At 41.7% G+C, this 22692-nt stretch overlaps 1 long non-coding RNA gene across 1 annotated transcript; it reads left to right on the top strand.

Moving 5' to 3' along the window:
* Nucleotides 1-323: 323 nt before the first annotated feature.
* On the top strand, nucleotides 324-22311 carry LOC132659263 (uncharacterized). Its single transcript, XR_009599483.1, has 3 exons — nucleotides 324-469; nucleotides 6605-6729; nucleotides 22034-22311. It is a non-coding gene; the product is annotated as an uncharacterized LOC132659263 (long non-coding RNA).
* The last annotated feature ends 381 nt before the right edge of the window (nucleotides 22312-22692 follow it).

Raw genomic sequence — 22692 nt, 5'->3', positions numbered from 1 at the left:
TTATTTTTAAAAAGAGTTGGCAAAGCTTTACAAATCACCTGTTAACTCTGACCAGTTACATTTTATACCTATGTCAATTTTACTTTTTTCTTCCCTCTCACTTTTTTTTTTTTAACCAAAAACATCTGCTTGTCAGATTAAATTATTTGGAAGTCATCTAAACACAAAATTCTAAGAGACACTGAAAAGTTGGAGAAATCATTCTATTACAAATCAGGACGATGATGAACAGAAATAAGACCAATGGCAATTTTTAATCTCTTATTTTTAAATCCCTTCAATTTATAGACTTTTATCTGTGGACTCTTTCTCTACAGGGGCATGACAATACCTGACATCATCTGAATGGCCTTCTCAGAGTGCAGTTAAGGATCAGAAAATTCAGTCCTGGGGGATATTAACAGCTAACTGAGATCTGCCTGGGAACAGTCAACATAATCAACTTAGACATTCTGAGGCCAACCCAATGGTAGGCTTTAAAAAATTCTCTTTTTAAACTTTAAGGGATATGGACCAATAAGAAAATAGAATACAAATAATTTATAATTGTAGTTCTCAGAGATAACCATCCTTTCTATTTTGGTGAATATCCTTCCAATCTTTTGGGGAGGGGGAAATAGGTAATATATATTTACAAAATTGGAATCATACCAGACATACTTTTCCATAAGATTTTTTACATTTAACAATGTCATGAACATATTCCATGAACATTTTTCTAATGAACATTTAACTATTCTTTAACCATATTTTTATAATGATTATGCCATAATATATTGAATTAATCTTTTATTTTGAGACATTTCCATTGTTTCCATTTTTTTTTCTATTGTAAGCAATTCTATGATAAATAGCCTTAGAGCTAAATATTTGGTCATTAAACATTGATGGTAATGTTTTTAGACTAAATTCCCAGAAGTGGGGTTAGTGGTTCTTCAGCAAACCTACTGGCTTAGCAGTGCAGTGAAGCAGTGTTCGTGTAACGTGGCCAAGGGCTTATCATTGAGGGGCATTTGTATGGGGGCTACATTGGGGATATTAGACATGAAAAGGCTACCTGGAATCCTCCAAAAAGGTCAGTTTAAAATAGTCAAAACTCAGTGAACAGGGGTTACGAATGTTTTTTAAGTAAATCTTGCTAAACTAGTTTCTATTTAGTCACAATACTTTCTTGATCTCAGCTTTGTGCTGTGGTAAACAGCAGAACAAAATCATACGGTGGAGTAGAATATAGATTTCCCTCCCCCACCCCCCGTAGTCTCATGTGTACGGTTGGAAAGAAGAAGAAGAAAGAGGAAGCAGGGGAAGCCATCTGTTCTAGAACAAGAGTGGGAAGGTTTAATGCTCAGAAGGATGGCTTCGTGAAATTTTTGGCCAGTCAAGCCTCTGTTTTATGATTTTAGGTTTATAATCTAGGATCCATGAATCCAAAAAGTCAGTAATTTAATCAAGTAAAATAGACACTCAGTAAAAGTGCTGGTGAATTCTACTCCTGATTGTTATTTTCCCAATTTTTTTTTTTTTTTTTTGGCACTTTCTGGACTGGAACCACTGTTTGCATTTCTTTGCCTCTTTTTTATTCCACCATGTGTTGTAATGTAATACATAATTCAGTAAGAGATTTGCTAGTTAGTTCCTTGGGACATTTAATAGAAATGGATAAATTTAACAATTAGTCTAGGTCTCTGGGAGCTTTTAAACCTTTTTAAACCTATAGAGTGTGGGAGTTAATAGTAACTTTTAAATTTCTCTTCATACCATTCAAAGCATATAAGTATGTATTTTTTAAAAGTTCCCTTTCTTTTCCTCCTAAGTTTTCTGAGCTCCCAGGAGGATGTAAGGGGTACAATATCATATGAAGCCATCCATGCTTGGCTGTGCATCTGCTTTGCCTTCTTATGGCTGTGGAGACCTTGGGTCAATCGTTTACTTCCACTGTGCCTATAAAATGAACACTTCATTAACTTTTTATTGTAATAAATGAAACTGACTGTGATTAATATAATCCAGAAAAAGACCTATAGGTAGCCTATTGGGTAGCTCATGACATGGGAAAAAGAGCAAAACCAAGTTTTAGGAAAAGCTGGCTCACACATTCAGCTCTGGGAAAATAGGCAGCACCTGCCCTTGGCCCTAACCTGTCTCTACTCAAGGCTGGCTCCCAGAAGGAGGAACCTGATTGGCTGGGACTGAGGCACATACCCTCCTCTGATTCCTCCCTCTCCCCATGGGGGAGGTCCTGGCAATTTGATGGGCAGCCTCACTTGAGTCACATGAAATGGGGGAAGCACACTCTCAGCAGAGGGAGGGGCGCTGGGAGGACATGCATGAACCCAGAATAGCAGGCCACAGCTCTTAGGAAGACTCCAGACACTGTCCTAATGGTCCTGGAATATGGTATGTGCTCAGCAAACAATAGTTACTGTGGTTATTCTTGCTGTCAGAAGGCTAAGATTACTCATTGTTTTAGTAGGAAAACAAACAAAAAATTTGAGTTTTGAGTTTGTTTTTTTCTCTTTTGAGTCCAGTGAATTCTTGTTACACTCAGTGAAGTTCAGTCACTTAGCCGGGTCTGACTCTTTGTGACCCCATGGACTGCAGCACGCCAGGCCACCTTGTCCATCACCACCTCCCAGAGTTTACTCAAACTCATGTCCATTGAGTCGGTGATGCCATCCAACCATCTCATCCTCTGTCGTCCCCTTCTCCTCCTACCTTCAATCTTTCCCAGCATCAGGGTCTTTTCAAATGAGTCAGCTCTTCACATCAGGTGGCCAAAGTACTGGAGTTTCAGCTTCAACATCAGTCCTTCCAATGAATATTCAGGACTAATTTCCTTTAGGATGGACTGACTGGATCTCTTTGCAGACCAAGGGACTCTCAAGAGTCTTCTCCAACCACAATTCAAAAGCATCAATTCTTTGGTGCTCAGCTTTCTTTATAGTTCAACTCTCATATCCATGCATGACTATTGGAAAAACCATAGCCTTGACTAGATGGACCTTTGTTGGCAAACATGTGTTTATGCTATATGTGATTAAATGGAGATTTCCTGAGCTACTTCTCAGACTGACTGAATCAGAACCTCTGTAGGAGTGGTTGGGGGTGGTTTGGGTTAGGCCTAGGCCCAGGCCTCTTCCTCTTGAACAAGTATCTCTGGTGTGTTTTGCACACACTAGATTTTGAGACCCAGAGCCCTTAGTGATTAGGTGGAAGGCTTTGACTGTTGAGAAAGTGTTTTGGGAAGAAAGATATTCCTCTACCATCGCAACTGTGGAAGGAAGTGTGTTTCACTGAAGGAGTCAAGCAGCCTGGTCAGTTTGGCCTATAAGCTGTGCTTCTCAACTCTGGTCTCACAGTGGAATGACCTGGGCAGTACTGACAACACACAGAACCCAGCTGGGGAGCTCAGGCAGCCTGTTCCCACCGGCAGCTGGACACTGTCCATGTACACTCACGCTGGGACTAGGGAGATGTCTTTGCACCTCCACCCTGGGAAGCCCAGGGCCTTGCGCTTGTGGAGGACTGCTAAGGGTGTGTAGAACTTTGGGGTCTCAGAGCATGTTCTCTTCAATTACCCTATTTGATAGTAAGGCAGATGGAAGTGGATCACAACCTTCTCTTGATTTCAGAGGTAAAGGAACCAATCCCTCAGAAAGATTCATTGACCCGGGATTCCACCAGAGTTGCCCAGCTTAGAAAAGGCAGAGCCAGAACTCGGGTTTGATCCTCTGGCTCCAAGCTCACAGCTCCGTCCACATCCCTCTCAGAGACCGGCACACTCAGATTTTCCAAGCTTTCGTTCAGTTACAGTTTCAAGAAAATCTGAAGGTGAGCTCTGAGCCCTTTCCAAGAGAGCTTCTGGCTGTCAGCCACTTTCTGGGAGGTCTTTAAAGTCATCTCTGTCCCACATGCTTTGATTTAGCTACCAGTTCTGAGTACTGTGCCTTCTGGGGGTTAGAGGAGCGAGGGCCGTGATTACAATTGCATCACCCCTGCCAGCCTCCTGGGGGGTGGGCTCATCTTCTGAGGAACATTCCCAAATGAGCTGTCAACTCTGCTGCAGCAGGAGCCTGCCTTAGATTTTTGTCCCCCTCCGAGCAGAGAACTAAACCCAGTAAATGCTCGATGATGAGATAGCAGCACGGAATGGATTTTCTCACCCTTCTGAATTCCTCAGCATTTGCTGCCTCTACTACTTTTCAAGCCGATGTTTTCTTTCTTTTTTTTTTTTAAATTTTTATTTTTACTTTATTTTGCTTTACAATACTGTATTGGTTTTGCCATACATTGACATGAATCTGCCACGGGTGTACATGAGTTCCCAATCCTGAACCCCCCTCCCACCTCCCACCCCATATCGTCTCTCTGGATCATCCCCGTGCACCAGCCCCAAGTATCCTGTATCCTGTATCGAACATAGACTAGTGATTCGTTTCTTACATGATAGTATACATGTTTCAGTGCCATTCTCCCAAATCATCCCATCCTCTCCCTCTCCCTCAGAGTCCAAAAGTCCGTTCTATACATCTGTGTCTCTTTTGCTGTCTCGCATACAGGGTCATCATTGCCATCTTTCTAAATTCCATATATATGTGTCAGTATACTGTATTGGTGTTTTTCTTTCTGGCTTACTTCACTCTGTATAAGCAGCTCCAGTTTCATCCATCTCATCAGAACTGATTCAAATGTATTCTTTTTAATGGCTGAGTAATACTCCATTGTGTATATGTACCACAGCTTTCTTATCCATTCACCTGCAGATGGACATCTAGGTTGTTTTTAAAACTAAAGTATGGTCACCGACAGGTGTAAAGAAATACAAAAGTGGAGAAGGAGAGTGCCCCATCTAAGAGTGCTAAGTGTCTGTTCTAAATACTAGGTATTTAATGAACTTTGTTATAAGATTTAATCTTAATAAATAAGATTTTGTGTGCAGTCAGTCTGCAGATGAGGACTCTCAGAATCTGAACTCTAAGCCACTGTCCACTGGCATGTGCACAACTGCCAGGAAACACACAGCCCTCCTGAATGTGGTGGTATTTTCTTCTGGCCTCTGTCCTGTGTTTCCACTCATCAGAACTCTTGCCACTCCCAAAAGGAGACAAGTGCTTAATTTCTCTGGGTCTTTGCTCTGCTGAGCTTGACATCAAGAGCAGGTCCCTGTTCTGTGCATCTGGCTATTTCCGGCTCTGCTTTCAAGGCACAGCCAAAGACAGCCTCTCAGTTATGGGATGAATTGTATCTCCTCTGAATTCCTATGTTGAAGCTCTAAATTCTGGTGCCTTAGAATGTGACTGTATTTGAACATAAGATCTTTAAAGGGGTGCTTAAATTAAACTAAGAACTTAGGGTGGGCTCTAACCCAGTCTGACTGGTGTCCTTATATTTGGATATACGTACAGACATCATGGGAAATAGATGGGAAACAGTGGAAACAGTGTCAGACTTTAGTTTTTGGGCTCCAAAATCACTGCAGATGGTGATTGCAGCCATGAAATTAAAAGACGCTTACTCCTTGGAAGAAAAGTTATGACCAACTTAGATAGCATATTGAAAAGCAGAGACATCATTACTTTGCCAACAAAGGTCCATCTAGTCAAGGCTATGGTTTTTCCAGTAGTCATGTATGGATGAGAGAGTTGGACTGTGAAGAAAGCTGATCACTGAAGAATTGATGCTTTTGAACTGTGGTGTTGGAGAAGACTCTTGAGAGTCCCTTGGACTGCAAGGAGATCCAACCAGTCCATTCTAAAGGAAATCAGTCCTGGGATTTCTTTGGAAGGAATGATGCTAAAGCTGAAACTTCAGTACTTTGGCCACCTCATGCGAAGAGTTGACTCATTGGAAAAGACTGATGCTGGGAGGGATTGGGGGCAGGAGGAGAAGGGGACGACAGAGCATGAGATGGCTGGATGGCATCACCAACTCGATGGACGTGAGTCTGAGTGAACTCCAGGAGACGGTGATGAACAGGGTGGCCTGGCGTGCTGTGATTCATGGGATCGCAAAGAGTAGGACACGACTGAGCGACTGAACTGAAGTGAAAGACATCAAGGATGTGTATACATAAGGAAAGGCCATTTGCGAGGTAGGGATAGAAGCTTTGAGAGAAAACAACCCTGCCGACACCTTGATCTTTGACTTCTAGCCTCCAGAATGGCAAGGAAATACATTTCTGTTGTTTAAGCCCCCTGCTGCTGCTGCTGCTGCTAAGTCACTTAAGTCGTGTCCAACTCTGTGTGACCCCATAGATGGCAGCCCATCAGGCTCTGCCGTCCCTGGGATTCTCCAGGCAAGAACACTGGAGTGAGTTGCCATTTCCTTCTCCAATGCATGAAAGTGAAAAGTGAAAGTGAAGTTGCTCAGTCATGTCCGACTCTTTGCGACCCCATGGACTGCAGCCCACCGGGCTCCTCCGTCCATGGGATTTTCCAGGCAAGACTACTGGAGTGGGTTGCCATTGCCTTCTCTGTTAAGCCCCCTAGACTGTGCTATTTTGTTACGGAAGCCCTAGCAAAGCAATACACTCCTTAAACCCTTTCCTGATGCTGAGCCCCACTTTCAGGAAGAACTAACCTTCTTCCCTTGATGCTCTCACCAGGTCGCCTTATTGTGCTGTTACCCTGTTTGCAATGCCCCCCGGTCCACTTGTTGCTGAGGGCCACACCTGGTTCATGTCTGCATTTCTGGCCTCTAGCACAGGGCATATCCTGAACTTGGGAAAAGGTAGGTGAACAAATGCGTAAATGAACAAGAGGGCTGATAACTACTTGTAGATTGACTCTTTGTAGAAGTTTTGGAATGGTTGAGGGATCCAGAGATGGAGAGGGACAGAGAGAGGGGTAGGACCCAGGAGTGATGGTTGCCTGAACCCTACCCACTGCACTATCCCCTGCAGGCTAACGGGTCTTGGCACTGTCCTGAGCCTTGAAGACTCCTGGCCAGGCCTCTGGCTGTCAGCCCTCCCTTCAGCCTGTAGGATACTTAATCACACACAGGAGATGTAAATTCCCTGAGGCCTCCATTGTGTGGTCCTCTCCTTAAAGTCTGCCTTCCCACCGCAGTTTCTGGAAATCCCTTCAGAGGGTTTGACAGTCTTCCTTTCCCATCCCTCCAGATGGAGAGGCTCAGGGAACAGAAGGAGTTTTCTGGGAACAGACTGGGGAGGAGGAGCCAGGAAAAGTGACAAAGGCATGTGTTTGAGCTTCCTGTGCCTGCTGTCCAAGCAGGGCTCTGCATGGCCTCCAGAATGGCCCACTGGTGACAGAGGAAGCCAAAGAGAGTTGTTAGCGGTGGCATATTTACTTGTAAGCTGGCACACCCTGGGATTCAGCCCAGGGTGGACATCCTCTCTGCATAAGGAAATCCTCTAGAGAGAACGGTTGTAAGTGAGAAAGAGACCAGGCAGACACGCCTGGCCTGGGATCAAAGCTCTGGGCCTCACAGGGTGGGCTGAGTCGAGGATGAGTTGCATCTAACTTCTGGGTCAGTGCCATGAACGGGGCAGTGGGGAGCAGGGTGGACTGGCATGACACAGTAGTGGGACTGGGGGTGGGGGTGGCTGGCACTTGTTCACTCTCAGGACCTGGCCCTTTGGGCACCTGCCCAGAAGGTGTCAGAAACTGGCAGAGGCGTGTGTGGTGGCTGCAGGGCTGGCCCTGCTCCAGTGGGTGGGAGGTGGGGCCAGTTTCTCCCATAGACTCAGTGCCTGGGGCCCGGACACTTGTAGGAGCACAGTGATGTGTTGCTTTCTTTCAAAATTAGAAGGAGAGAATTTCCTGGCAGTCCAGTGGTTAAGACTCCTCCTCACTTTCACTGCTGAGGGATAGGGTTAGATCTCTGGTTGGGGAACTAAGATCCCTCAAGCTGTGTGGCCAAAAGTAATAATAATAATAATGATAATAATAATAATTGATAACAGAAAGAAATAAATGAAACTTTAAGACAGAAAATTTACATGTTGCCTAATTCCATTTAATTAAATATCCAGAGGAGGCAAATCCCAAGAGAAAGAAAGTAGATTAGTGGTTGCAAGGGGCGAGGGAGAAGTGGGGAGTGAGGGGTGACTACTAATGGGTTTGAGGGGTGTCTTGTTGGGGTGATTTAAAATATCTTGAAATTAGACAGTCATGAAGGTTGCACAACTTTAGAAATATACAAAAAAATCACTGATTTGTATACTTTAAAGTGGTTTATTTATGGTATGTGGATTATATATCAATAAAGCTTTTTTTTTTTTTTTAAGCAGAGGAGTCAGGGACAGAAGAAAAAAAAAATCAAGAATACTAGTGTACTATGTAATCTTTAGCCAAATAAGTAAGAAATGTGTTAAAATAGAAAAAATCAGATGAAGTTAGACAAAACTAAAATTGGAAAACAAGTTTTATCCGGTGTATTGACTGACTCTCTTGGTGGCTTTTGGAATGCTGAGCTAAAGCGAATTCTGAGGTTACATTTAGGGTCAAAAAGATGGAGCAATGTGGTCAATCAGTGATGTCTGATCTGGGCACAGGAGGTGAAAGAGGAGGTGCAGGGGCAAGTATTTGCCACTCCCAACTGCAACTGATCTCTGTGGTCCCTTCTGGATTTCCCAGGCCCTGGCCTGAGACACTCAGCATGGAATGGGGAGGGAGAATGTGGGCCACAGGGATCTGGGTTAGAAGAAGACAGGGGTGGGGTCAAGGCAGTTGAGCATCCAGTGTAGACCCTGCTGCATTCAGGGTCTGCCAGGCTTGCCTGCGTCTTCACACCAGCTTCATTCTTGTACTAGCTGCCTCCCCTGAGAACAGGCTGCCCCCCCAAAAGTAACAGTTCTCAAGGGTGACTCTTAACCTGCTCTGGGCAGCTCAGCAGTCACACCATCTTTCCTAATCACACCCCTGCTCCTCATATTCTCCATGAGGCAGAAAACTCTCCTTGGAGAACAGGCAGTTGAGCAAAGAGTTTAGACCAACCCTTCTTGGTGGCACAGACCCTCTCATTAAAACGTGTGCATTGTTAGCACCCTTCTCTTTTTCCAATGGGGCTTAGCAATTAACATCCCCTCATCGTGAGTGTGTCAAGGGATGTGCACTCTGGGAAGCAAAGAAAAATACATTTGTCATCCAAATGACAGCCACAGCTATCAAAGCCATTTTTATCCAGTGGTGGTAGAGCTGGCCTTAATCCCTTCTGGGAAAAATAATGAATTTTAGAGATTCTGTTTACAAATATGCACCTTTTGCTGATTTCTCTCACCGCCCAGCAATTTTTCAACAGGACAGCTTTCTTGGAAACTGTCCACAGCCAAAAGATGATAAAATATGGTATCCAGAGAGGTGCCTGGGGCTCTTTTTGTTTAACCGGGTAATTGGGCATAGATTCTGAAAGGTCATCTTCCTGTATCTGGGTCTAAGAGAACCCCCTCCTTCACCTGTTTCCCAAAGGGCAGCCCTCTAGGTTGGGTTTACAAGCTTGCTACTGACCTTTATGCAAGCAAATCTTGAACTTGCTGATTCGCACAAAACTTTCTAGCATCAAGTGTGTGAGACTTGTTTCCCCCATCCCTTTGCTATTTGGAGTGAAACCTATTTTCCCTCCCAGACTCACTAATACACTTAAGCCCTGGACCAGCTAATGAGATCAGAAAATGATTAGTCTACAAGTGAAATTGATCAGTGATGGTTTCAGGCTAAGGAAAGCAAATGCCCCCAGTGACAGTCCACAGACTTTTCTGATCCTATTTGTGCTCCTCTTTATCATCTCTGACGTTTTTTATGGTCTGTTGTCTCTACAAGGTCATCTGCAGAGCCTCCTGGTAGTCCTGCCCACATTTAAGTGCGTGCACATTTAGCAAAGCCCATGGTGACTGTTTTCAGATACTGAGCTCAGTGTAAGGCACAACTTTCAGGGTTTGCTATAGCTGAGATGCTTTTGTGTAAGAACCAAATACCCCTTTGTAAGAGGCCGCATGGTATAGTAGAAAAAGTCAGACACACAAACTTGGATATGATTCCTTGGTTCTTGTTCTCCCATGCTCTGTGACTTCGGTAAACCATGTACCTTCTCTCAGCAGCCTCACTTCGCATATCTGTAAAATGGGGAGGCCTCCTTTGTAGGCAGAATGTCTAGCAGTATCCAGATGAATAAAGAAAAGAGGCTGACTAAAACATTAGTAATCATTACTGATTTCATTTGTTTTCATTTCTAAAGGCCATCCCAGCCTGGTGTTAAAATAAGGATACTTTGTTTCAGTAACTCATATTTCTAGAACCCCTGATGTGATGGGTCCCTTTCTAGTGGGACAGTCAGCCTCCACTCCAAGCAAAGCTGCAGAAAGCTTTTGGGGGCCCTCCTTTCCACTAAAAATATATTAAAAATGATATTTTATGGCTCTGTAAAAGATTAATCTAGGCTGGGTTAAAAAAACACTTCAACTCAAAGTTTTTTTTTTTTTTTAAATTGAGGTAAATTCACACGACATAAAATTAACCACTTTAAAGAGTATATTTTACTGTATTTAGTATATCCACAATGTTGTGTAATCATCTCTAATTCTGAAACGTTTTCATTACTCCCAAAGATCTTGTACTCATGAAACAGTCCCCATTCCTTCTTTCATTTTGCATAGTCTTCAAGATTTATCCATATTGTAGCATGTATCAGTACCTTGTCCCTTTTTATCGCTGAATAATATTTCATCATGCGGATATGCCACATTTCACTTATTTATTCACTGGTTAATTCATTGGTTGTTTCTATGTTTTTTCGGCTACTATGAATAATGCTGCTATGAACATTTGTGTACAAGTTTTTGTCTGGAAATATGTTTTTATTTTTCTTGGGTTAATACCTGGGAATGAAATTGCTGAAGACTTTCATTTCAACTTTTGAGGGACTGTCACTATAGTCCAAAGCAGCTGCACCATCTGACATTCCCACCAGCATTATATGGGGGTTCTAATTTCTCCATATCCTCCCCAACACATTATTGTCTTTTTATTATAGCCATGATAGTGGGTGAAAAGTGGCATCCAGCTCATTTTAAGGACGAGTAAGCTGAGGACCAGATATGATTGTACAGTCTCATGTGTTGCAGAGTTTGGACAGCAAATCTGTTTAATGTCCCATTTGATGCTTATTCTCGTCAGACCAGATGTCCTTTATCTCCAACATTAAGAGAAAAGAAGAGTCAGACTGGTAGAGTGATGCTAGAATAGAGTCAGGCACCCCTCACTAGCTATTAAAACTCCAGCAGCTTACCAAGAGTAGAGGGTAGCAGCTGTGGGCTTCAGACAGGCAGGAAAGTCTTCCCACCCAGCCAGCCTCTAGCTGGGATTGGCCAGGCCCTTGCAGGACTAGCTTTACTTTCTGAACTTTCCTTTGATGGGAGAGCGCTTCAGCAGTGACATACATCTGCTTTACCTACATATTTATTGAGAACCTATTTTTGCTAGCCATAGTTTACACATCGAAGGTACAAAGATAAATAAGATGCAGCGTAAATCTAATATATATTCACCTATTATCCTCATATTTATCTGTTGAATATTAATAATAGAGATGGATGCAGAACACAAGGGGAGTACAGATAAGGGCACCAACTGGTCTGGAAAAGGGGATCAAGAACTGAGTATTAAAGGCTCAGAGTGACTGTGGGAAGTGCGCCAAGCCTGCTCTGCACACAGAGGTAGATGAAGTGTGCAAGCAACTTCTCTGGATGGGTGAGAACAGCTTGAAAGTCACATAGAACACTCAGCCCAGGACTGAAGCCTTTTGGAGCATTTTGACAGAGCTATGCACAGGTGAGAAACCATTCTAGGGCAGGCCAATCCACTTCATGGGCAATGCGGCCCGTATGATCCAAGCCGAGGATTTTTGCACACGTGGTCAGAGGCAGAGTGAGAAAGGCAACCATCGACTAGCTGAGAAATAAGGTTCATAGCCACAAATCAAGTTCTGACCTGGAGTGTGTACAGTCTACAAAGTGCTGGGGCAGCAGGCTGCTCACTGTGTGGGTCACACCTCCCCCACACACAGCCTGAATATTGTTCTCATTAGGTCCTCGAACAGTCATACAAATAGAGGAAAAAACACACATCTATTCATCTTTTCCACCTTGGTTTGTGTAAAGTACTTCTTTATTTATGTTAGGCTTTGGCTATGTGGTTTCTGCCCAGGCAGTCCTCTGCGAAATTCTGAAACAGGTGAGGTTTCTTCCTTAGGACCATCTGAAGCCATTGCAAATCCCCCTGTTAATGGTCTGGACTGGACAGTGATGCATGATAGGCAGAATGTCACAGGTGCTGTTGACTGTAGAGTTGAATATGTTCTTGGTTTAAAATCTTGGTTTGGAAATTCTTTACTCTTCAAAGTTGTGTTTCCACTTCTTTGGGCTGATTGAAATATCTGCCATGTTAGTTTGATATTTTCTTTTGTTTGTTTCTTTATGAAAAGCTCAGAGTTCAGGGAACCAGTGGAAATGGCACACAGATATGAACGTATTTTGAAGCAAATGTCAGCCAATATTTATAATTAGTCATCACTGTGGTAAGAACCCTGGCAGGCTCTAGACTTTATACCTGGTAGCATGTAGGAATAGTAATCTTATTGAGCAGTAAGAGAGTGAAAGAATAGGGACCTGTTTAAATAAACAATCGTTAGATTATAAAATACTGATCAGTGAAGAAACAGTATTTTTTCTAAGAGATAGTTAATCACACTTTAAATGAAAATGAGATGACAGCTGTCCACGTCACAGAATGTTATCGTTCTAAAAATCTGGGGTTTCTAGGTGAGAGCCAGAGGCCTTTAAACAAGCATCACCATCGTGGTGCTTTGTTTCTTTCTCTAAAGAGAATGAGTGTGACTTTCTCCTGGTTTGGAAGGAGGATTAGTCTCTGGTGCATTAGAATAGACATTTGCGTGACCTGGTCTCCCTCCCTGTTCTCCAGAGGAGAAGGAGGTGTGTGGAGAGTCTCTAGGGAGGCACTAGCATCTTAGTTTCTCTCTTACCAGCGCTGGGCCATGGACAGTGGTACAGGAAAACCAGAGGGAGGGTTGGGTGCAGACTGCAGGAGTCTAGTCCATTGGGGAGGAGACGGGCAGGGCTGTGTCCTGGGTACCTCTGAAGTGGGAGTTGGGCTGACGGTGGCTCATGGGGTGAGCATCAGACTGAGGATGAGTAGTGGTCCCTGAAGGAAGCTCAGAAGTGAGGGTGAGGTTGTAAGGAAGATCTGAAAATGGGTGTTTTCCCCTCCTTCCCTCCGTCTGTTCCTTCCCTCAACAATTTTTACTGAGTACCTACTACCTGTCAGAGATTTGTAACATACTGTTGTGTGACAGACGGGTGAGCCAGGACCCCTGCACTTTGCAGCAGGTCAAGCCAGGGATGTCCTGGAGAAGCATCTGTTCTGGGGGAAGGCATAGACCGAGGAGCCTGGGAGGCTACAGTCCATGGAATCCCAGAGTCCAACATGCTTTCAGACCATGTGGGGTGGTTTATGGGGGACTGTGTTCACAAGAGCCCTGCACTGCTTCATACGTCTCTTTTCCTGGAATTTGGTTTGCTCCACAAACGTCTGCTAGTTTTTCCAAATTCAGCTGGAACATCATTTCATTGGGATGATTTGCTGACAGTAGACATAGTTCACAGCACTCCTTGTTTCTCTTGCTGCCTCCTGGGTCTAGATGGTGAGGGCCTACAGTCCTCGGGCATGCCTTGCTCACCTGGTGTGCCCGCTGTCCAGTGCCAAGATGGTGCTCAGCTATTATTCTCAAGTGAATGAATGAGTAACCCTCAGGTCTTAGAATTTCCTTCTCAAGCACCAGTTCTTAAGGTCATTTTCCCCTGTGTCACCATCAGTCATCTAGTTTAGCCAGGGACACCCGAAGAAGAGGACTTGAATACCTCTGGTTATACAAGTATTTGTCCTACCAGTTTTCTACTGCTGTGCTTACCACAGACTGAAGATGGGTGCCCCAAGTGTAACCGACTGTCAGAGACTATGAAATCTCAGGGGAATTTTTGGTGATGATGTGCTCTGAGCTAAGGCGATAGACTGTACGTTTAAGTAGAGACATAGGAGGAAAAAAAGCGAAATGGAATCAGAGGCTGGAAAAAAACAGTTATCATAAACAGTACTTAAATCAGCACAGGTTTATGATCCAGCAATTTTGGAGGTGAGTGGCCTGATACAGGTCTCGAAGGGGTCAGATCAAGGTGTCAGTGGGGCTGCCTCCCTTTGGGAACTCTGGGGAAAGTCCGTTTCCCCCCCTTGGCAGCTTCTCGAGGTCACCCACGTTGTTCACTTACAGCTCCTATGTTCTTCCTGTAGCTTCTTCCAGCAGCACTGGGTCCAGTCCTTCTCATGATACCATCTCCCTAGTTTTCTCTCCTCTGCCTCCCCCTTCCACTTACAGAGAACCCTGTGATGACATTGGGCTCCTTCCCAATGCAAGGTCATCTCCTCATGTTAAGGTCAGGTGGTGCACAGACTGAATGCCCTTTGCAGCCTTAATTCCTCTTTGCCAGGTAACCTACTGTATTCACTTTGTACTCACCAGTGGACTACTTTGGGGCGTAGATATGGATGTCTTCACGGGCTCATTATTCTGCCTGTGCCAGCCTGTGATGCATTTTCAAATCCCCAATAGGCAATCTTTTAGTTACTTACCTGTTTTAGTCCATCTAGACTGCTGTAACAAAACACCATGGGCTGGGTGGCTTATCAACAACAGGCGTTCATTTCTCACAGTTCAGTAGGTTGTAAGTCAAGGTCAAGGCACTAGCCCATACAATGTCTGGTGAGGACCCCTTTCCTGGTTCATAGATGGCATCTTCTTTCTTTGTCCTCATGTGGAAGAAGGAGTGAGGGAGCTCTCTGGGGTCTCTTTTATAAGGGCACTAATCCTATTCATGAGGGCTCTGCACTTACGCGAAGTCAGGTGGGCCTTAGGAAGCATCACTACGAACAAAGCTAGTGGAGGTGATGGAATTCCAGTTGAGCTATTTAAAATCTTAAAAGATGATGCTGTTAAAGTGTTGCACTCAATATGCCAGCAAATTTGGAAATCTCAGCAGTGGCCACAGGACTAGAAAAGGTCAGTTTTCATTCCAGTCCCAAAGAAGGGCAGTGCCAAAGAATGTTCAAACTACTGCGCAATTGCACTCATCTCACATGCTGGCAAAGTAATGCTCAAAATTCTTCAAGCTAGGCTTCAACAGTATGTGAACTGTAAACTTTCAGATGTTCAAGCTGGATTTAGAAAAAGCAGAGGAACCAGAGATCAAATTATCAACATCCTTTGGATCATAGAAAAATCAAGATAATTCGAGAAAAACATCTATTTCTGCCTTATTGATTACACCAAAGCCTTTGACTGTGTAGCTCACAACAAACTGTGGAAAATTATTCAAGAGATGGGAATACCAGACCACCTGACCTGCCTCCTGAGAAATCTGTATGCAGGTCAAGAAGGATGAGTTCATAGAACAACAGACTGTTTCCAAATTGGGAAAGGAGTATGTCAAAGCTGTATACTGTCACCCTACTTATTTAACTTAAATACAGAGTTCATCATGTGAAATGCTGGGCTGGATGAAGCACAAGCTGGAATCATGATTGCCAGGAGAAATATCAATAACCTCAGATACACATATGACACCACCCTTATGGCAGAAAGTGCAGAGGAACTAAAGAGCCTCTTGATGAAAGCGAAAGAGAAGAGTGAAAAGCTGGCTTAAAACTCAACATTCAAAAAACTAACTTCATGGCATCTGGTCCCATCACTTCATGGCAAGTAGATGGGGAAACAGTGCAAACAGTGGCAAACTTCATTTTCTCGGGCTTCGGACTCACTGCAAATGGAGACTGCAGCCATGAAATTAAAAGACACTTGCTCCTTGGAAGAAAGGCTATGACCAATCTAGATAGCATATTAAAAAGCAGAGATATTACTTTGCTGACTAAGGTCCATCTAGTCGAAGCTATGGTTTTTCCAGTGGTCATGTATGGGTGTGAGAGTTGGACTATAAAGAAAACAGAGCACTGTGGAATTGATGTTTTTGAACTGTGGTGTTAGAGAAGACTCTTGAGAGTCCCTTAGACTGCAAGGACATCCAACCAGTCCATCCTCAAGGAAATCAGTCCTGAATATTCATTGGAAGGACTGATGTTGAAGCTGAAACTCCAAACTCCACCTGATGTGAAGAACCAACTCACTGGAAAAGACCCTGATGCTGGAAAAAATTGAAGGCAGGAGGAGAAAGGGATGATAGAGGATGAGATGGTTGGATGGCATCACTGACTCAACGGACATGAGTTTGGCAGGCTCTGGGAGATGGTGAAGGACAGGGGATCCTGGCATGTTGCAGTCTATGGGGTTGCAAAGGGTCGAACACAATTGAGTGACTAAACTGAACTGAACTGCCCTTATGAGCTAATTACCTCCCGAAGATCCCCCACCTCCTAATACTATCATACTGAGAGTTAGTTTTCAACATATGAATTTTGGGGAGACATAAGCCTTCAGTCTGTAGTACTAGCACTAGCTGTTTTCCATCCCTTTGAATAACCGAGAATTAACTGTTTAAGGATTTGCTATCCAAGCCAAAGCCCGATGTTTGATCCAGAAAGAACAAGATGGGTGCTGTGAGACATCACCTTTTCCCACAAATGTGGGTGTGGCTGAGACATGCCAGACTCTGGCTTCTGTCTGGTTCTGAGTCACCACCACAAGGATGCACTTGACCACAAATGAGCCATTCCTAGGGTGCAGATGACTGTTGATAATAGCCACGTGGTAGGTACTCTTGAGTGTATCATCTTAATTACTACCATCACTGAGGGGTAGGTATTATTGTCTCCATGGTCAAGTAAAAAAATAGGGGTTGAGTCAAATTGCATAACTGGCCCCAGGTCATATAAGCCTGGACTTACTGATTTCATTCTTTTTATGGTCAGGCCTGAGGAAACCATTTCTCTTAAATTATTGCTGTTAGTTGTTAGGGGAGAGGCTGCACATTAGAATTACCTGCTGTGCTTGTCAATAATAACAGTGACCTGCTTCAAGCCAATTGCATCCGATTGCTGGAGGTGGGGCTTGGTCATCTGTATTTTAATTTTTTAATTTAAATTGATTTAAATTTTAATTTAATTTTTGTGTTCCTTAGTTATGATAATGTGTGGTTTAAATTAAGAATCACTGCCTTGGGCATGTTGTTTGTGCTCCCAGAACCCAGCTCTGCTTCTCTCTGTACCCTTAACCTGGTGCCAGAGCTACCCCTTCATGTTCTGACACTGAAGAAGAAGAGCTAGGCAGGTGGGCTTTCTCTAGTTCCCTTGCAGCTGCTGGCTCCCTTCTTGCTATTGGCAAGCTCTTTACTGAACGCCCCAGTTTAGCGGGAGGTGCTCTAAATGTGCTTTTTCCCAGTCCTGACTTGGCACCTGCAAGTGGATGCCCTTGTCTGGGCATCTGTGTTCCCACAGGTGAGCAGGGAAGCAGAAGAACAACCCCATGGAGCGCAGGAGTAATACTCTGCACTTCAGAGGAATAAAAGTACTACATTTTCACTCCCTTACTCCCTCTGCCCTCATTGATTTTATGGTGGAATAAGTCCTCAGGACTAGCAGCAAATAGTGATTTGCCAAGGCAGTGATTTAAGTTTCTCCCCTGACTTCTTTGGTTTAGTAAATCCACATAACATTTAAAGTGGAAAGAAGTTGAACGCTTGCCCAGCATGGCAGACATGTGCTGTTTCCAGAAAGATCAGGCAGTTGAAGTGGAGTGTAGCTGGGCTTGAGCCCATTTCTATTGCAAGTTTGCTCTATAACTTTGTGAAGATCATTAACATTCTATGCTTTCACCACAGAAATGCTGACCCTGGAAAGGCAGGATAGGCAAGGTAGTATGTTAATATGTGAAAAAAAGAAAATCTTATTCCCCAAATGCTTCAAAAATACTGAATTTTAGAGGAAACAGACCCTTATATATTCATCACAAAGTTTTAACAATGGTTATTATTTTGCTACCTTTGCTCATAGAGTTCTTTAAAAAAGAGAAAGATAAATTAGTACCCACTCAGTTACTGCTCACTGTATCTTTTTCTCATTTCTCCCTCCTTCTTCAAAGGTAACTGCTCACTTGAACCTGATGTAAGTTATTCTTATGAATGTCTTCCTATTTTAACTACAGTGTAGGTATTCATAAGTGACCATACTATGATTATTTTATGTTTTAAAATTGATTGTCTATTTCTTTTTCCTTTTTTTTGTGGCTTGTGGGGCCCTTTCCTATCCCAAATTCATGAAAGATATTTTACTATATTTTATTTTATAGGTTTTACCGTTTTGATTTTCCACATCCCTATCTTTAATCCATTTGAAATTAGTTTTGGTGACAGTATGAAGGAGGAGCCTAATTTTTTTTCGTTGCTCCTGCAGTAGTTCCTCCTCTCCCTGTATATGTCACCTGTGCCGCAAGTCTGCTTGTGTGTATGTAGGTCCCTTTTGTGCTATGTATTCAGTTCTGTGGGTCAAGATGTCTATTTCCATAGCAACACCACATTGTTTTAATTGCTATAACTCCATAAGTTATTTTTATTGGGACATATGTACCATAAAATTTACCTTGTTAAATATAAAATTTGGTATATTCCCAAAACTGAGCAACTACAATCACTATCTAATTCTAGAACACTTTCATCACCTCCGAAAGAAACCATCTTTACAATAGTAGTCACTCCCTGCTTCCCTTTAAACCCTAGCTCCTGGCAACCACTAACTTTCTATCTCTACAGATTTTCCCATTCTGGGCATTTTATATCAAAGGAATCATACAATAGGTGATCTTTTTTGTTTGACTTATTTCTCTTAGCATTTTTCAAGCTTTATCCATGTCGCATGTATTCTTTTTATGGCTAAATAATATTCTATTGAATGGATATATAACATTTTGTTTATCCATTCTTTAGTTAATGAACATTTGGGTTGTTCCCCCCCCTCTTTTTTTTTTTTTTTGCTATGATGAGTAATGCCACTTTGAACATTCATGTGCAAGTTTCTGTGTGGACATGCTTTCATTTCTTTTGGGTAGATGCCTAGGAGGAGTGTGCCGGCTGAAATGACAACTCTGTGTTTAGCATTTTGAGGAACCATCAAAGTGACTGTACCATTTTACATTCTCATTAGTAATTATGAAGGTTCCAATTTCTCTGCATTCTCACCAACACTTGCTATTGTCTCATTTTTGTTTGTAGTCATCTTCATAGGTATAAAGCCATGTCTAACTGTGGTTTTGATTTGCATTTCCTTAATGTCAAGTGATGCTGAGCTTATTTTCATGTGCTTGTTGGCTATTTGCATATGTTCTTTGGAGAAATGTTTGTTCAAATTTTTTGTTTCATCATGTGTTTCGATATTCAGTAAATGATACCTTCCTTTTACTTCTTCAAAATTATGTTGCTATTTCTGGACCTTTACTCTTTTATATGGATTTTATGATGAGCTTATCCTAGATAAAGATACACTGAGATTTATAATGGAACTTGAATTTAATATTGGAAAACTGATTTCTGCAAATACGTATGAATATGGCATAGTTGCCCCAGTTTCCATACGAGCTCTGGAATACCTACATCCAAATTATAACTGAGAGATAAAGAGACTAATAGTTTATACCACTGTTATTTCAAAATCTCTATTATACCCAGTTGAATCCACATCCCAAATAACAAAATGATCTATCTCTCCATTTGTTTAGTTTCTCTAAACATATTCTTAAAATTAAAAAAAAATTTGTTCATAAATATTTTCACCTCATTTGTTAGATGTATTTCTATGTTCTTCATAACTTTTGCTGTTATTGTTACATGGATCTTTTTCAAAATCACATGTTCTTGAAAAGATGCTCAACATTGCCCATTATTAGAGAAATGTAAATCAAAGCTACCATGAGGCATCACCTCACACCGATCAGAATGGCCATCATCAAAAAAAAACTACAAATGATGAATACTGGCGAAGCTGTGGAGAAAAGGGAACCCCCTTGCATTATTGGTGGGAATGCAAATTGATACAGCCACTATAGAGAAAAGTATGGAGATTCTTTAAAAAACTAGGAATAAAATCACCATATGACCCAGCAATCCGACTGCTAGGCATATACCCTCAGGAAACCAAAACTGGAAAAGCTACATGTGCCCCATGTTCACTGCAGCACTATTTACAACAGCTAGGACATGGAAGCAGCGTGGTGTCCATCCGGAGATGAATGGATAAGAAAGCTGTGGTACATATATACGATGATTACTCAGCCATAAAAAGGAATGCATTTGGGTCTGTTCTAATGAGGTGGATGAACCTAGAACTAATGCAGAGTGAAGTAAGTCAGAAACAGAAAAACAAATATCATCTATTAATGCATGTATATGGCATGTAGACAGATGGTACTGATGAACCTATTTGTGGGGAAGCAGTGGAAACACAGACATGAAGAACAGTTATGCGGACACAGTGGGAGAAGGAGAGGGTGGGACGAATTGAGAGAGCAGGATGGAAACATGCATTACCATGTGGAAAATAGATAGCCAGTGGGAGTTTGCTGTATGACTCAGGAAACTCAAACTGGGACTCTGTGACCACCTAGAGGGGTGGGTTGGGGTGGGAGGTGGGAGGAAGTTTCAAGAGGGAAGGGACATAGGTATATCTGCAATTGATTCATGTTGAAGTTTGGCAGAAGCCAACACAATATTGTAAAGCAATTATCCTCCAATTAAAAATAAATAAAATAATCACATATTCTACTTGTTGTGAGTGTGTGAAAATATTATTGACTGTGTATATTGTTTGTGTGCCAGCAACTTTTACTGAGTTTGTCTATAGAGGTTTTTGACTTTTCTGTGTTTATCAAGCCTATCTGAGAATTATGACCTTTTTTTTTTTCTAATTCTTACATTAAGATTTTTCATTTTCTTATTTTACTGCACTGATTAACAGTACAAGTTTGCACAGAAGTAGTAATAGCTGACATCTTTATGTTTTTCCTCATTTTTAAAGGGGAAACTAACTTTTCACTATTGCTATATTGGCAATTTATTTTTATTAGATTTTCTTTATCTAAAAGAAACTCCTTTTATTTCAACTAAGAATTTTTTCCCCCAAATGGGAATTGAATTTTATCATTTGCTTTGATTTGCTTTTATAACATCTATTTTTCTAATTTACTTTTTATTGGATAGATTATATAAAAAGATTTTCTAATGTTAAATCTTCCTGAGAGGCAGCCTATAATTGAGATTTTTTTGATAGGCTCACTGAATTTAGTTTGATAACAGTTTATAAAAGCTTCCTGTTTGCTTGTGTTTGTGAGGTTGACCAGTGGTTTTCGATTCTAACACTGCCCTGTCTGGTTTGGCATCAAGTATATGCCACTTTCATAAAATGAATAAAGGGCATTTCCTCTTTTTCTGTTTTGTGAAACAGTTTGAATAAGATTGAAAATATCTGTTCCTTCAGTGTTTGGTAGAACTTACTCATGGAATCATCTGAGGTTGCATTTGTTTTTTGTGGGTATATTTATGTATGTGTCTGTCTGTGTGCTTGTCTGTGGATAAATGTTAAACTGCTGGCTCATCGTCTTTACTGACAATAGATCTAGTCAGATTGTGTACATCTTCTTGGATAGTTTGTAGTAAATTATATTTTTCTGAAATATTGTCTGTTGAATCTATTTCGATGTTGTGCATAGTATTTTCTTGTGATTTTTGACAATCCCTACTGTATGTGTAACTAGCTTCCTTTTTATTTTGCTTTATTAGTGTTTTATGTGTATGAGTGTAATTTTTTGTTGCTTTTTTTTTTTTTTTCAGCAGAGAAAATTTTATTGCAAGGTCATGCAATGAGACAAGTGTAATTTTTAAATCCATCACTGTTTTCATACTCAGTCTTGTCAGAGGTTTATTTAGTCATTTTTCAAAAAAAGCTAGTTTTGTTGTTTTTCTATTGTTTCTTTTCTGTAGTTTATTAATTTCCCTGTTTTTTTTTTCCTACAGAAGGAAATGGCTACCCATTCCAATATTCTTGCTTGGAGAATTCAATGGACGGAGAAGCCTGGTGGGATACAGTCCACAGGGTTGCAAATAGTCAGACACAACTGAGCAACTTTCATTTTTACTGATTTTTAAAATTTCCTTTATTATTCAGTTTTTGATGGGGGGGTTACTTTGTTGCTCTTTTCAATTAACTTACTAATTGAATCCTTATTAGGTTCTGTTATATGCATTATAAACCATTTCCTTTAAGCACAGCACAGCAGCATCCCCCACATTTGATGTATGTATTTTCATTTCTTGTAGTAAAAAATATTTTATAATATTTATTAAAATTATTTTATTGATCCATGAATTATTTCTGAACACAGGAGAGCTTGAAGGGTTACCATTGTTGGGAGTAGACTGAGATTTAAAATTGTCCTTTAGGTTAAGCTTACTAGTCACACTCTTTAGAACCTCTACTGTCTGCCTGTTATGTGACTTTTCTAAAGGTTGCTTTTTAAAATTTAGATATTTAATTATCTTAAATACTACACAGTGTTTTTAAAAATTCTTTTTAAGATTTTAATTCCATTACTTCAAGTTCTTGAGTGTCTAGTCTTATATTTATTATGGGTTCTGCCTTCTGCATATGGTCGTTTTCTCCTTGTGGATTTTGA

The sequence above is a fragment of the Ovis aries genome, chromosome 2, assembly GCF_016772045.2.
Source record: "Ovis aries strain OAR_USU_Benz2616 breed Rambouillet chromosome 2, ARS-UI_Ramb_v3.0, whole genome shotgun sequence".
NCBI classification, from domain to species: domain Eukaryota; kingdom Metazoa; phylum Chordata; class Mammalia; order Artiodactyla; family Bovidae; genus Ovis; species Ovis aries.
Note: the sequence above shows the minus strand (reverse complement) of the source record. Positions and strands in the feature narration are given on the sequence as shown.